Genomic DNA, 16,036 nt, shown 5'->3' on the forward strand with positions numbered 1-16,036 from the left:
ATTATGTATCAGTCAGCACATTATCAAAATAGAAGCATCTTGAAATACTTATTGAACAAACATGAAAGTGGCTTCTTAGATTACTTATGAAGCATCTTAACCCGGGAAAAGGAAAATACAAGCTTTCTATTTCTTGTGTAATGAAAGGCAAACGTATTCAATAAATAGCTGCTTTTGGAAATGCAATATAATGTTCTTGGAAGTCAGCATCCTTGGGAAAAATATATTTAAAAAGGAAAAGTCTAAAAGCTCAGGGCTTTCCTCTGCCCGGCAGCGTGAGCCCTCGTTCAGCCCATCTGTGATACAGAGAAACTCACTTTTGGGGCAGGATTTTTTTTGTTGGTAAAGAATCTCAGGAATCTAAAATTGACCAGAAGCGTTGGGAAATGCTCTGAGTTCTTCATGTGAGATAGTGACAGAACCAAAGGGAAGGGTTAAACACAGTGGTGACAACGTGAAGTCGTACCTCTGGGAGCACTGGACTGAGTCCTAATGCTGCTGTTAATTTCTTAACGTTAATTTTATTACAGCAACCTGCAGGTTGCCCAGAGGGAGGTCCCTGTTTGGTGGAGAGCGTGCAAACATGAGGAATAAATGCTCCCTGTCATGGAGAAATGTGATGTGTGAAGGGATGGAGATAAGTGGAGTGAAGAATGAGTTAGCAGCAGGTGGATGTTTTTGTGGGCTCGGGGCATAAAGGGTTTCAGCTCAGTAATGGGTTTACCAGTTAAACAGAAGGAAATGAGCAGTGGATGAGGGGCAGGCAGTAGGGAAAGAAAAAGAACCCTCCTTTTGCAGTGCTGCCACACCTGCAGCCATGAATGCAGGCCTGAGCTGTGTGTAATCTGGAAAAGGCTCCTGGCAGAGTGCAGGCATCCCAGCTTGCTTGCTGGCAGTGCCATGGAGCCTGTCCAAGGGAGGGTGGCTTTGTCACTGCAATTATTCCTAAGCTTGGCCTTTCAAAACAAAGTGATGTCAGGACCGGTCTGTCATGCTTTTCCAGTAAAAGTAAATACAAGAAACTTCTCATCCTGCATCTTTGCGTGGTGGAATACGCTTAAGAGGAAAAACAACCCACGCTGGCTCTGTAATGATTATTATGGATGCTTGTTCTAAGTAATGCTACTAAGCACACCTGTTTCTGATACCATTCCTACCAATGAAATGTGCACCAGCTTTGCTCAGTAGATGTCAACAGACCTGTGTCGGTGGTTGAGCCACTGGAGACAGTAAATAATCTTGAAATCTGATTTATTTCACCTCTGCTTTTATGTTACATCCCTCATTTTGCATTTGTAGGAAACAGAGCTGACAGCAACTTTGGTCAGTGTGACACTGTATAATAACAACAAAAGTGTAAAAAATTCCTTCAGCTAATTGCTGACCTATGACTTTTCCAGTGTAAGGAGCCTTACAGGCACTAAAGTAAATGGAAACAAAGCCATACTGTCATTTGGTGTAAAGTGATCTGACAGCACTAAGGCATTTGGAGCTGGGCTGATTTATTGTAGCAGCTGAGGATCTGGAAACTGCAGTTCTTAATGTTTTTAATCATTTATAATGTCAGTCTGACCGACAGGAACGAACTAATAAGCACAGGTTTCTTGGTAATGTGCTTTCACCTCTGGGGAAGCAGAGGTGAGAAGCCTCCATGCCCCATAGCTGGGGGCCCTGCAGCTCTGCACGCCTGGATTGGAGCAGCTGGATGCACTGCAGTTAGGACAACCAGAATGCCAGCACAGCAGTGAGTGTCTCCATACCCACAGAATAAAAAAAAATCCCTGAATTTGCATGAAATCTTTCAGTACTCTTGGGTTAGCCCTAACTTGCTCATCTCTGCTGCTATTTTGCCTTCATAGGAGACACGAATGCTCCATCGACTGCATTTCAAAGTGACTGATAGATCCATTGACTTTGATCCAAGAGCAATTGCTGACTGCTGTAAACACTCACTTCATGGCTACCATCATCACTATCACTTCTCAGCACTACATCCTTACCTGCTGTTAAGCCTACCGGTTATCTAAAGCAGCGTTTAGAATCACAGCTTTATGATTGTTATCAGTGGCATTTGTGGAGCAGCCTGTATTAGTAAGACATCCCAGCAATTTTCAAACGTGTTGCAATATGAAAAGGTTGCATTTCAAACCTTAAATTGTTACACTGGACTTCTAAACAGCCATTTCACCCCTTCTGTGGTTAACAGAAATGCAGGACAGTGTACAAGTAGAAATTTAGTGTGACTTTCTGTAGGCTGGTAGGAATATTGGTGTAATCAGTGTCTTTTATTGGTTCTCAAAAGCCCTGTGACCTTTGAAGAGATCTCTTCTAATGCCAGTAATGCTTATTGGTATTTAGTATCTCACATTCTTTTTCATTTTCTTGTGATCAGCAAAAATACATTGTCTTAAATTTTATTTCTTCTTGTAGGGTTGCCTGCCCACACAGATCCTAGACTGTGATCCCAGGGAAATCATTCTTTCAAAACGCTAGGAAAATGTACACATAGATAACTTTTGTCAATTTTCTACATTTTGTTTCTTTTTGAAAAGCAGGTGAGATGTAGTTTGCAATAGGCCTCTTGAACTTCTTTGTCTCTCATTTACTTAAATCTTAAAAAAAATCTGCAGAAATAGTACATCCCAAGTGAAGTCAGTTGTTCCCTAGATTAAGTTTCAGGGAAAGCACTAAGTGCAAACACAACTTGCCATTGCCTGAGAGGGGCTTTTTCCTGGGGCTCAGACCTTCCCTGAAGCAACAGAGGTGGGGAACAGGATCCTGAAGCATCCTGACATTTGCAAATTCACTCTTATTCATCTCTGTATCTCAGCTGGATGACAAATGTGTGTTATCCATAGAGTTATGTTTTTTCGACGTCTCCATTTATTGGATGCTCCAGGGTGTTTGGATTCAATTGGAACTTACAGCTTGTCTATGTTTTATTTGCATAATAAGGTTATGAATGACAGAGCAGCTACAGCCAGACGTGTTGGCTCCAAAGATTGCAATTTAAGCTGAGTATCTTGCAAGAGTGAAAAAGGAATGAGAGTGAGAGATTGAGAGTCTGATCATGTGCAAAAAGTTACAGAAGGGAAGCTCCATGATGTAGAATTCCTGGTTGTGTGACAGAAGTTTTCTGCTTTGGGATTCAAAGCACCAGGATCCATGTCAGCTGCGTTTGGATGCTCCCTGGTGAGCTGTAGTCCCACGTAAAGTAGTATGTAAAAAGAAAAGAAACCCCCTCCCTCAAAAGTGTGGCATTTGCAAATACATACCTGTATGTATACAGCATGGGCATCAGGGAGAAGAGATGTGTCTGTGTTTTTAACTTAAATCTACAGCCTGCATGCATGTTAGAGCTGTGTGGAGAACTGTTTTCTATATATTCCAAAATACTTTTTTTTTTTTTTTTCTGGAAAAGCTGATCTGAACCTGAGGAACTCTGGAAATTAGCACATAATATTCCAGGAACCGTTATGGAATGGGTCATTAAAGCTGTGTTCCATGTCCTTCAGAACTGTCACTTGCAAAGACCAACCATTTGAGAAACAGCCTTTAGTTTGTATGAATTGAATTCTGGAGAAACATAAGTTTCAGTGTTACTCAGTGCTGCAGCCAGTGCATTTCACTGTCCTTTCTGAGCTGTGCTGGCTGGCAGCATCTGCATATCTGCATTAACTGCTGCTTGAGATCACTGTTCTCACAGTGCAGGAATGCTGTAATTAATTTTCAAAACATGTCTTTGAATGCGTGTTTATGGATACGACTTGTGAAATGGGCTAACATGAGATTTTTATGGTAGTTCGTATATGCTCCAAGAGCTTCTGCTGATGTTCAGAGCTTCCCTGTGATTATTTAGAGATGTATTGAGCCATGCACTCTTATTTCCAAAATGAGTACTTCTCAGTCAACGTCAGGCAAGTTCTCCAGTTGTGCCATTCTGGTAATGGACGTCCTGATATAAAAACAAGACGTCGATAGAATAAAAGACTTTTCTTTATATTCTCTGATCATGGAGGCTATTGATTACACACGGCAGTCACGTCAGGCAGTGCATTTTTAGATGATTACTTCATGCCTCAGGTGATGCGACGCACCATAAAGAAGATGGATGGTGCTTTGTGCTTCCACTGCCTTCCAAGTGAATCCTCCACAACGCAATCCCCAATTTTCTGCCTTACTTTCTACTTGTGCAACTGCAGCACTGGAGCTGGTGAGCTCAGCTGCTGCATCGAGTGCTGTCTTTCCTTTTTCTAATAACTGTTTTTATTTTCTATTGATTAAATTGTTTCTTGTCTAGCTTTTACAGGCAGAGATTCTAGCAGACATTATGAAGTTAGTAAGCACTATAAAGTGTGAAAGCTGCAGGAGCTGTAGTCTAAACATTAGAGGGGAAAGCAGGATTCCAGATCTAGTCTTGGCTTTGCCTCTGAATATGATTGTAACCTTGGGCAAAGCTCTTAAATTTGCCTTTCCCTGGTTGCCTTAATTTGTGTAGCAGGATAATGAGACTTAGCTAGTATTTTTTTTTTTAAATCTTTTTTTTTGTTTATTTCTAGGAAGTTGGAGGAAGAAGGGTGGAGGGGAGCAGAGAGGTGCCTGGGGGGCACAGGGAAAGGGCTCCGCACATCCTTGCTGGAGCTGGCCCTAGGAAAGTGCCTTATGCAGACCAAACCCTCATGAAGCTGTGCTGCTTCATCCCAAGGTTAAGTGCAGCTTGATGAAAAAAACACCAAAGGAACCTAATCTGGGGAGAGAAGTGCTGCCATAGGCTGAGGTGCACCTATTTGGAAACCTCAGGGAAGCTACCATAATGAATGACCAGGGGCATGCTGAGCTCTTATCCTTTACTATTCCACGCTGTTAGATATGAACATGAAGGTATTTGCTCTAAGAAATTTGGTTAACTGAGGATTTAACACCGGTCTGCCTTCCATCATCTCTTTTTTCTCACTTCCACCACTGTGCTATCCCCACTGGGATGGTAGATTCGCAGATATTAAAGCAATTAACGACTTATTTCATTTTCCAATCCATCTTTTGGCAAAAGTGGTGGTGTTCTTCATTCTGCATGAGCGAGGGCTCTTGCCCAGTCATGTTTTAAAGAGATGGGGATTAACTGCTTACCTGGGAGATTGTTTGAAGCTGAAACATTTCACCGTCAGGAAGTTGTTCTTCAGATTCAACCTGAATTATCTTCCTTAATTTAATCACATCACTCCTAGCTATGCCCAGTGAGTTGCACTAAATCTTTCCTCTCCATTCTTTTTGTTTACATCCTTCATGTGTGCGTTGACAGATATATCGCCCATAGGTATTGCTTGGCTTAACTATACATACTTAATTGAAACACATTTAATTATTCCTCCCATATCCACCTCTGTAGCCCAGCTCTGCTTTTTTCTTTTAGTTTTCATTTTCTACACCTAGCTTGTCAGGAACTTGCTGGTTAAATTGATTTCCAGGTGAGTGTTCAGTGCCCAGTGCTTCTCCACCTGAAGCTCCTGTTTGATCTCAGATCTCTTTTTCCTCTTTGCCTCAAGGGGGATTTGGAGAAGTAAACCTTACTCTTATGTAAAGTTAATTAGTAGCAAACACGATCACTTCATTGTCATGCAGTTCTACCTCGAGTCCCACTTGGGCACTTGCCAGTCAATCAGATTGGAATAAGTGAAATGCTGTGCATGGGATGATTTATTTACTTATGTATTTATTGCCAATTGCAAATTGTTTTAGCTTCTATTTATGCTTTGATATCTGATGGCAGATGCCTTTGGTTGTACTGGCAACCTTTGGCCAGAAATATGTGTTACCTTTCCGTGGCACCCCAAAAATATTGTCAATACATACCAACATTCAGTGATGCCGTAACAGCCCAAAGATCTCCCATATCCACAGCCTGTTATCTCTGGCTGCTTTAAAAGGTTCTTTACCAAAATCACATAAACACAGCCATCGCAAACCTGCTTCTCTCCGCTGTGTTGAGAACTCACACAGCGCCCATAAAGCTCCGTGACAGAAGATGCTACCTGAGGTCGAATGAAGTATGTGAAAAACCATGTTACTTCCCTGCTTCATACCAAAAATATCACAGAGCAGAAGCTGTGCCACTGCCTCACTAGAAGCGATAGGTGAAAAGGCACACCATCAGCTACTCAGAGAAAAGCAAGTCTGAAAGCTCGTGCCCTGATTTAACTGAGTGGTATTAACAAGCCATAATTGATCATTTTGTTGTGGACTCAGCATGCAGATAAATACAGAGCACTTCGGTTCACTTCAAGCTATCACACGATTTCCTTTGCATTGCTGAAAAACAAATCCTTGACAAAACGATTTACTGACAGTGCCAGTCACTGTCTGACTGTGGGACTGCTTGGACATCCTCTCCTTCAAAGTGACTGATACCCTGCAGCATCTACAACAGAACAAACAACTTTGCTAGACAGTGCAAAAATATCTTGACAAGTTCAACCGTTTTCTTTTAACCCCTTGAGCCCTCCTGCACTGCGCACTGTGCATTTGCAGGCTTTGCTGCAGTGCAGCAGGGTAAAGATAGCAGAACCTGGTGTGCCTTGGTAGGTGCCAGTTTTTAAACATATGCTCTGTAACTTCTGAAGTTGGGAAATTGGTTCAGTGCAGCAAAATCACACTACTTTTCCACTCAACTTTTAAGTTGTCAGGGAGGGAAAAGTGTGGTGGATTACTGACAGTTCCTTTGAATTTGCTCGAGGCTTTTAATGTTTTTACATTGAAATTACACAAAAGTCGGGAGATACGAGTTTAATATATTACAGTATTCAACAGCAAATAGTTCTTTCAGTGAAATTGCTGTTTCCGTCAATAATGGTTTGGGTTTTTGTAATATATGAAAGTCTTAATCTTGATTAAAGTTCTGCCTGGGTAAGCACTGAAAGAGTGCAGAGAAATTCCACATCCCAAATATATTGGGGCAAAGCCTTAAAAAAATCTTGAATGCTTGACTCTCCTTTATATGCTGTGTATACCCAACGAGTTTATTGCCAAGTTTGACTGTGTGTGTTAACAGATCAGCAATTGACCTCCAGATCATAGAATCACAGAATGGCCTGGGTTGCAAAGCCCCACAACACTCACCCAGTTCCAACCCCTGCTGTGTGCAGGTCGCCAACCAGCAGCCCAGGCTGCCCAGAGCCACATCCAGCCTGGCCTTGGATGCCTGCAGGGATGGGGCATCCACAGCCTCCTTGGGCAACCTGTGCCAGTGCATCACCACCCTCTGGGTGGTGGTAAAGATGGTGAAGAGCTTTCCACTTAGAAGCTTGAAATCTAAAAATTAGACTTACTTTGCATTTACAAAAGCAGTATTTTCTGTAATACTGAATACTTCACTGTTGCCTTTAAGGATCCTAAATAGCATCAAGGCTCTGGACTAATGACAGAGACTGGGGTTTGGTAATGGTGAAAGAAGAAAGAGATGGGATGTGGCAAAAATGGGGAGTGCCGTATGTCACCCCTGCTTCCACCACCCTTGAAAGTGAGCCCACAGGTGCCTCTCTACTTTAAGGGCATTGTAAACAGTGTTGCCTTCTTTTTGCTGACTCCATGTGGGCTCTGGCAAAAAATAAAAAAATAAAAATTCTGAGAACAATGTACAGGGGAAAGGCAGTAAGAGAAGCTGCCGAAGACACCTGGAGGAGCCTCTCTTGTTTTTCCTGGACTCCTCCTGAGCTGAGCCGTGCTCCAGTCCCATTTTTCTTTCATCTTCTGCACCTTGGGTTTCTTCCATCCCCTCTGCTCTTCTCTTCGAGCCTTTTCTTGCCATTGATTTGCAGAGGAATGCCAAGGCGTTCTGGCACAGAATGAGTACAGATGCCTCAGAGAAGCAGGCAGGAGGCTGCAGAGAGCTGGGGCCGCCTGGGGAACATGGAGCTGCAGCTCAGCTGCCAGTCACCTGTGTTAATGGTGCACTGGGGACTGGGACTCAGAGGCATGCTTCTCTCGTGGTGCCTCCTGTAAATCACATGTATGTATGTAGAGAAAACCCTCTGCATTTAATCTCTTCACTTGTGCCTATTTGTTTATTTATCCTCAGGCTCTTAGCTCCCTGCAGTAAAAACAACCATTTCCTGAAAGTCAAGTAATATGTAAATGGTGCTTGCTTTTCCTTTCAAATTAATTCATTACTATTTTCATTTCATTTTTCTAAAATAGAAGCAAAAGATTGCTATCAGTGCATGTGAACATCTTAGAGTTATTCTGTAGGAGTTCAGGCCTAGAAACATTTTTGTTGTTGTTAAGAACCTGCTCACCTGTTGGTAGAAGTCCCCCAGGTCGGGACCTGGCCAGCAGTTAGCAGGGACTTCTGGCAGTCCCTGGGCAGCCTCTCTGCCAAACTACCTTGCAGCACTTTCTAGTCAGTGCTGCTCTGCGATCTGTATGAGCTATTTCCTATCCAGAGTGACAACATTTGGTGGCCAGGAAATAAAAGTCTGAAGTGCTGTGCTTTGCTTGGCCGTGTTATGTCATGGCATTTGTTCTGCCATGTCCGATGTGATGTGTTTGAGTGCAGCAAAATGCGACCTGACAGAACAACTTACGGGAAGCTGTTATTTTTTGCAAAGGAAAGAAGGTACATTCGGGGAACAAAAATTACTGATTGCTTCCTATCCTAGCAGATGCATCCCTTTGAAGGCTACAGAAGATCTTCTGCAATGTAATACTGGTCTGAGAGGATCTTGATGGTAGCTGACCATTCAAAGGTGTCTTAGATAGCAGTCTTTTGTCTTAAGCAGCGAACTTCTCTGTGTTTCCTTCCTGAGTCCTTCCAGAGTCACTTTATCCCTCATTTCAACTATTTAGTTTACAGACTGTGCAGCTTCAGATGGTCCTCATACCACTTAATGAATGAATGAGTGTAAACTGTAAGTAAGCTGTTAACATAAAATGTAAAACTGAGGTACGTAGTTCAGTTCTACCCCCTGCCCCCAACTCAATGTACATATAGCTTTTGTATGAAATTCTGAAATACAGAATTCATCTGTTGTCAACCCAAACATTTGTCTGACAGGTTTACTCACAATCATAAAATGTCTTCTGGGGTTCTTCTATTTGTTCTCTTGCTCTAGCGCTTGTGATGATTGTTTTTATCTTTTTATCTGCCAGTATCAATAAAAACAAAAATGGAGAATCACGTTCTGACATGGATCTAGAAGCTGGGAGTTAGCCCTGCCTGCCTGCTGCTGTTCAGTGAATACTCAGAGGTAACAACAGCACAGACAATATATTTAAAGCCCTGATTCTCAACTGAGAAGAAAGGGCAGAAATTTCAGAAATGCAGATTGACAAGTGCCTTTTTTTTTTTTTTGAGTCCTCAAGGATCATCACGGTTGCAGTTCATTGACTTTAATTGGTAAACATGCTATTTTGTCTCTTCTATCACTCTAACAAGGGCTTTATAACTGTGCCAGCTTTCAATGTATGCTGGGTAATAACACAGGACCTGTTCCATGCAGTGGATGAGTTGATTGAAAGGCAATGGGATTTCGTTACTTACTTTTGGTGGAACTTGTTACTTCCTTTCATGCAATGGCAACTCATGTGCAAATAATAATTAGCTGATCAGAATTTGGCTTTGCAAGTTATGTAAGTTTTCCAAGAAGGTCAGACTGGCATACAGCTGTAAATGTCAGTTCTTCCTGTAGTAAAAGGAAGAAGCCCCCTGCCCAGTCCCAGTGCCCAACTGGGATTTGGTGCAGGCATTGCCCGGCTCCCAGGGTTGGTTGGGGCGTAGGCCTGCAGGGAGCAGGGTGGGTGCCTGTGTGCTGGGATATCTGCCCATCTGGCAGGTGGGCCACCAGAAAGCAGCAGCATGATCTGTGGGGCGCCAGTGGCACAGCACTTCTGGCTGGGCTGATTCTGATGGGTGACTGGAGGACTTTTCCAAGACACCTCGGGTGCTGCCTTGCATCCGTACAGCCTGGCTAGCTGCAGCAGACGGGCTGGCCACACGAAACCCATTTGGATGCTTTTGATTTAGCTCTCTCACGTTTGACCAGCCCCATCTGCCTCCGTGTAGCAGTGCACGGATCTTTATTGCAGCTGATCACCCCTAATTGCAGCTACACACTAACTGTGTCCCTGCGAGGCGCAGCAGCAGGAGCCGCTGGCGGTTCTGTTCCTTTGGTTTGTTTACGGAGTTCCAGAGGCATCATTTACAAAGTTCAGAGCCACGCTGATAAATCCCCCTACTGCTTCAGTAGTGCTGCAATCAATCATCAAACTAACAGCATCAACATTTTTTCCTGGGCTATTATCATCACTTCAATTGCTGCAGCAATAAATTCTGCACTAATAAATCAAGAGCGATCATTTTAGATGGGCAGAAACATAAACAGCATTTTAAAAAATATGTCTTTTAGTAATCTCCCTTCATCTTTGTGTCAGTTATTTTTATGATATAAATTAGAGTGTTTGTCTTAGTTTCCTCATTTACACAAAAGACAATCTGGTATTTTCCAATTCTTTGGCCAGCCAGCCAACAAGCCCCCAGCTAGCACGTTCATCTGCTTCTTTCTTCCGTGCTGCTCATTTCACTAAGTGTGGAATGTCCTTGCATTAAGAAACGGGTTGTGTTTCCTCGGGCAACAGGTGCTTATCTTTTCAGTTACAACATAAAACTGACAAAGCAGCTCACGTATCGACCAGCTATCGTATGAGAATCTGAAACCTTTCCTCCTTTAGTGAATACTTTATTTTTTAAGGCCAGCTGCAGCTGTAACACCTGAATTACGGCATGGCGACGTTTTCTGTGGGGTATAGTTCCCTATTACATTTTCTTATTACCAACACAAGAGGTGTATTTATTCTTTACACACTATTTTTTTTTTTTGAAAGACTTTAACGTGCCGAGCCTCACATTCTCTCCTTTTCAATACATGTGCATAGTTAAAGGGTTTTTCTTAATTTCCCGTTTTAGACTTCCCTCTGAGATTGCTTGTTATGTTTTCCCTGCCTTGCAGTATACAAATATGTCTGCTGGCTGGAGATCCTAAGACTAGTTTTCACTGAAAGTTGGCAACACAGGTGCTGACTATTGGCTCTCTCGCCGTGCTACCCAGCTGTAGCATGCATTGGTGTTGGTGCCAAATGGCACGCCGAACACGTAGAGTAAGATTGCATTTTATGTTTCTGGATGAGTAACACCCCACTTGATTGTAGTCGTTGATACTTCGTCCAGAATGATCCGTTGTCCTTTGCAAAGCAGGACCTGAGTTTGGCTCTGTACCTAGCACAGCTATGTGCAGTTTTATCAGATTGTCAAAACATTTCATAGAATCACAGAATGGTTGGGAGGGACCTTAAAGATCATCCAGTTGCACCCCTGCCACGGGCTGGCTGCCCCCCAGCTCAGGATGCCCAGGGTCCGTCCATGGCCTCAGGCAGCTGCAGGATTGGGGCACCGCAGCTTTGTGCCAAGGCTTTGCTTCACTCTGAGTAAAAACATCCTCCTGGCGTTTGAGCTAAATCTTCCCTCTTTTAAATTAAAGCAGGTTGTGGAGGGTGAGTTTGAGAGGCGAATGGGGAGAAGAGCAAGTTTGCAGAGCACTTGCTTGCCTGAGAACAAAACAATGTTTCTTGGTGGTTGCCAAAACTGTTTTTTCAGATAGTTTTCAAAACTAGTTGGCAATTGGAGTTAGCTGCCCAATGAGAACAATTCTGATTTCATGCACATGAGATATTTTCTTTTCCCAAGTTACGCGTTTTTTTCTTCTGCTAAAAATATTTTCGATGGGTTGTTTTCATTCTGATCAACTGTGTTAGCATCTCCACTCAAGTCTTGGTGTAGCTGATAATAAATATTTCTTGTCATGGCAATAATCACCTGCAGGCCTGAACTTGCTGAGCTGGAATCAACAGGAGCTGTGCTGAGCTGGAAGCCTGGGAGCTGCTGGTGGAGGAGCAGGAAACAACGCTCCGTGCATTCCCATAGTCAGCTTTCAAGTCTTGCTAAGGGGTAGGAACCTGAATAATTTTAATCTCATATTGAGAAGTAGGGCTCCATGTACTCTTTTACAAGATTTATCCAAATGTTGTGCTATTCTCTGCTGTGGTGTCCCAGATGTTAATGCGCAGGGTAAGCAGTGAAAAGGCTTCATAAGCTTTCTTGTTGCCTGGCTTTGGACTTAGAAAACAATCAGTTTTCTAAACATTTGGCATTTTGCCCTCAAACCTCTGATCTATATACAAATTATAACCATAGAAGTGAAAAAAGTAAACTTTTTTTCTTTTTTTTTTGCAGTCTCTTGAATCAGCTAGCTTAGCAGCTCCGTGATTGTTTTTTTAGGTTTTTATAGTTTCAAATATGATAGGATTAGCCCTTCATCCTGTTGCTTCAGTATGTCTACATTAATTATTTTCAGTCCTATTTAATTCAGCAATAAACTCACATTTTCAGTTCAGCGGAACAGCCTATTCTTAAATCATGTAAATATTATTCAGAAGAAGGTGATACTCATACGCAGTCTTGCCAAAGAACACTCATTTATTTTTTAACTTCTTTAGCATGCTCAGTCATCCAAAGAGCAAAACAATACATGATTTATAAAAGGCCTTTAATGAATTTCTTCCATTTCCCACTGGAATTTAAATGCTGCTGAGACATGGGCACAGTTAGACCGTCTTGCAGTCTGGGCTGGTTCTGGTGCTACATGCATGGGCTAACTCACAATCCAAGCCCAAACTGGGCCTGTGGTCTGTGGTGTGAGGAAGGGTTTTGCTTCTCAGAACAAAACTGTGCCTTTGGGAACACTCAGCTTCTGGGCTGATCATCACCTTCCAGCTGGATACTACAGTGTCACTTTGTGTCGTTCAGAATCCTACTGAGCTGCCTCTCAGAACTGGGGGTTTGCTTTGAGTTGCTGTGGCCCTGGAATGTAATGGTTGTGCAGCAGTATCTGAAGCATAGCTGTGTCACTGAGTCGTTTTTGAGGGATTTTTGCAAGGTTATAATTTAAGTTATGACTTAGTGTGAGGTCCTCCTGTGTCAGATGTACTTCCTGCGTTCTGCAGTTGGCAGAAGAATTGGCAATGAGTTGCACTCTGCAGCTCTGAAGTTGTTTTATACAACCTGTGCATGGTTCTCATTACAAATAGCCCCTTGTCTCCGGGGCAGCCAGCAGTGGCATTATGGATGATTTCAGCTTAAAAGGTAAAGTGTTATCTTGGTACAATCTTTGTACAATTTGCAAGTAATTAATGTTGCAGTAGTATTTGCTCCTCAACTTGGAGAAATCACGTGTCAGTGCAACCTGTATAGATTTTGTAACTGTAGAGGTGTACAACAAATAATAATTACGGATCATAGTACTTATTTGCAGTAATAACCTTCCACAGGAACAGCCTGCTGCAGTGTCTTCTTTCTTGCACTGGGGATCTGAGGCACGGATGTTTCAGATCGAATCCTGCTTTATCATGCCTTTTTAACATTTTCCTATTATCTGTTAATTATTGATGTTAGCCAGACCATTACTTTCTGTGGATGGCTGTTTTGGAGACGTCAGCTACAAGTCAGCAATTTCTCTTGTCAGCATTGTTCTTAATCACACAGTCACAGCTTTGCTCCTCTTTCTTGTATCACTATGTAGGACTGTGGGGCAGGGATGTCAGTGGCAGGTTGAGGGATGCAGGTTGGGGTGGGGTGGAAGGAAAAGGGACAAGAGAGCTGGGGTAGATGTGGAGAAGCCCAGGCTGTACAGAACTGCAGCTTTTTCCCCACATGGGCTGGGAAGCAGCTTCCCCTTAACGTGCCATCACCTTCCTTGCAGTTTTGCAAGAGCAGAGTGGATTCAGCCCTGAGCTCCTAGGGCAGACCCCAGTGTGGACCTTGCTGGGATAGGAGCTCTGCCCACAGATCCCCATGTCCCTGAATTACTCCACTTGTTCTGATTCCTCCTTTAATGATCCAACTTTGTGGAGGTGTACAGCTTGCAGATGCATGTTGTATGGCGGCTGCTAATGTAATATCTTAATGCTGAACATGAATTTCAGTTGAAAAATACTAACTTCGACCAAGAAAATAAAGAAACAAAAACACTTTAACAATTTTACTATTTTTATACAGAGGAAAGAAGCGTGTTGAGTTTTTGTATTAACAATAGTTCTGCTTTCCCAAATAAAAGAGACAACATAGGGGTATATGCCATTAAATGACACCAAGCAAAGCAAAAATCAGTAGAAAAGGACTTGTTTAGAAGTGTCACAGATTTTGTTATGAACCATCTAAGAGCTTTTCATACCAAACCAGCCCAATGCATGGAAAAAGAGAAATGTTTTGGACTGTGTCCCTAGAATGAAAGAGTCGTTACCAACAAGCACTTGTAGTCTCAGCAGTTCTGGCTTGTTTCAAGTGGCTTGGTTAGCTGTGAGCAGCCTGCCATTTCATATTGAACATACTGGGTCTGGAACAGGAAAATAACAAGGCTTTAAAGTAAGCTGTTGAGTTTTCTATTCAAAACATGAAGGCCTGTGTCCAGCATGCATCTGGAATCAGCACTGAGTTTTACTTCTCAGAGCGGTTCTGGTTTGACTTAACAGTAGCGTTGGATCAGTTTTTTCAAAGATCTCTGATCTTTTGCATCATTTTTGTATCTGATATCTAATATCTGATATCTAACTGGAAATGGTAGAACTGTGTTTTTCTGTCAGGGAAAAAAAAAAAACAAACAAAAAGGCCTTTTTCCCAGGACTTTTTGAGACCATCGAGCCCAAGAACTGCACAGCAAACTTCCCAACAGAGAAACACATGCCTGTAAATGTGGCTGAGGATGTTTCGTGAAGGATTCTCACCAAGCATTTCCCTTGCAGTGCCCATCCAGTGAAGCACCGAGTGCTTAGGGCTCAGCAGCCGTTCCATGGTGACCTGAAGCTCCTTCTGACAAAGCTGAAGTCACAAGATGATGGTGGCACTGGATATTCCTTGCAGCTCTTGCCTTTGCTAACACTTCTTAAAGTAACAAGATACTGCTTACTTAAAAAAAAAAAAATAATTAAAGGCATCATTTGTGCTGTAAATACTCCTCTAAAATAATAGGATAAAATATAAAAGTAGTATCACTCAGCTGTACTTATTTTCTATGTTCAAAATCTGACAGAGGTGTGTATGAAGCAAATGCAAGGATAGGAGAGCATTATACTTTCAGGTTTTCTATTTAATTTGTCCTGGAAATGACTTTTGCCATTCTACACAGATGAATGTCAAAGCAGATATCTTAACAAAATCAATACTGATATAATTTTGAATTTGTTTGACTTCCTCTTCTTCCACAAACACAACAGGAAAGTGAGTGGAACTCTTCAGTCTAAAGGATGTGTGAGCTGGACTCCGACATATGATGTTTAAGTTAGATGCCACTTTATACCAGGACAGTTTGCATTTATTTGTTACCTTCCATTGAGAGAAAGCATTGTGTCTAAACAAAATGATCATTATGCTTGTACTGACTTCTGGACTTCTGTGGCAATTTGTATTTAAAGTAATTCAGGACGATAATCATACTTGTGGCTCCGCTAACTGCATAGTTACTATTTGGAGTACCTCATGTATATTTTACTGCCACATATGGTCTTTATCACTGCAGACCTTTTGCAAATTGATTCATTTGCATCGTTGTATATACTCTTTCAGAAGTCATTTTCTGCATGTGAGGAATGGACTCCTAGTGGAATCAGAGAGCTAATGGCTGCAGAAGAGCAAGTTATTTGGGTCACTTTTTCACATGGCGGGGTGTGTGACAGAGCTGAGGGCTGTGTGGGACATGTGTCTGTCTCAAACCTTGGAGCACTTCCCTGTCCTCTTCTGCCCATTATCTCTCTCTCGCAGCCATTTACTTTCCAAAGATACTAATGTAAAAAAAATTAACCCACTGCAGAAATCCATTAGAGTCTTTTTTTCTTTTTTCCTCCCTCACCTATACAAACTGGCACTGCCTGAAGCTGAAGAGAAGTAAAAATCCTGGATAAATGACAAGTACCGTGGCTTTTAAAGTCTGATATCCTCTAG

The 16,036-nt window shown here is 42.3% G+C and overlaps 1 long non-coding RNA gene across 1 annotated transcript in view; it reads left to right on the forward strand.

The window, feature by feature from the left end:
- The window catches only part of LOC128077085 (uncharacterized), a 125,066-nt gene extending 109,596 nt beyond the window's left edge, over positions 1 to 15,470 (forward strand). The window contains exon 5 of the long non-coding RNA XR_008204823.1: positions 14,842 to 15,470. This is a non-coding gene — a long non-coding RNA (uncharacterized LOC128077085). The remainder of the gene's footprint in view (positions 1 to 14,841) is intronic.
- Positions 15,471 to 16,036: the final 566 nt, after the last annotated feature.

Source organism: Tympanuchus pallidicinctus, unplaced genomic scaffold (assembly GCF_026119805.1).
Source record: "Tympanuchus pallidicinctus isolate F22 unplaced genomic scaffold, pur_lepc_1.0 scaffold15, whole genome shotgun sequence".
NCBI classification, from domain to species: domain Eukaryota; kingdom Metazoa; phylum Chordata; class Aves; order Galliformes; family Phasianidae; genus Tympanuchus; species Tympanuchus pallidicinctus.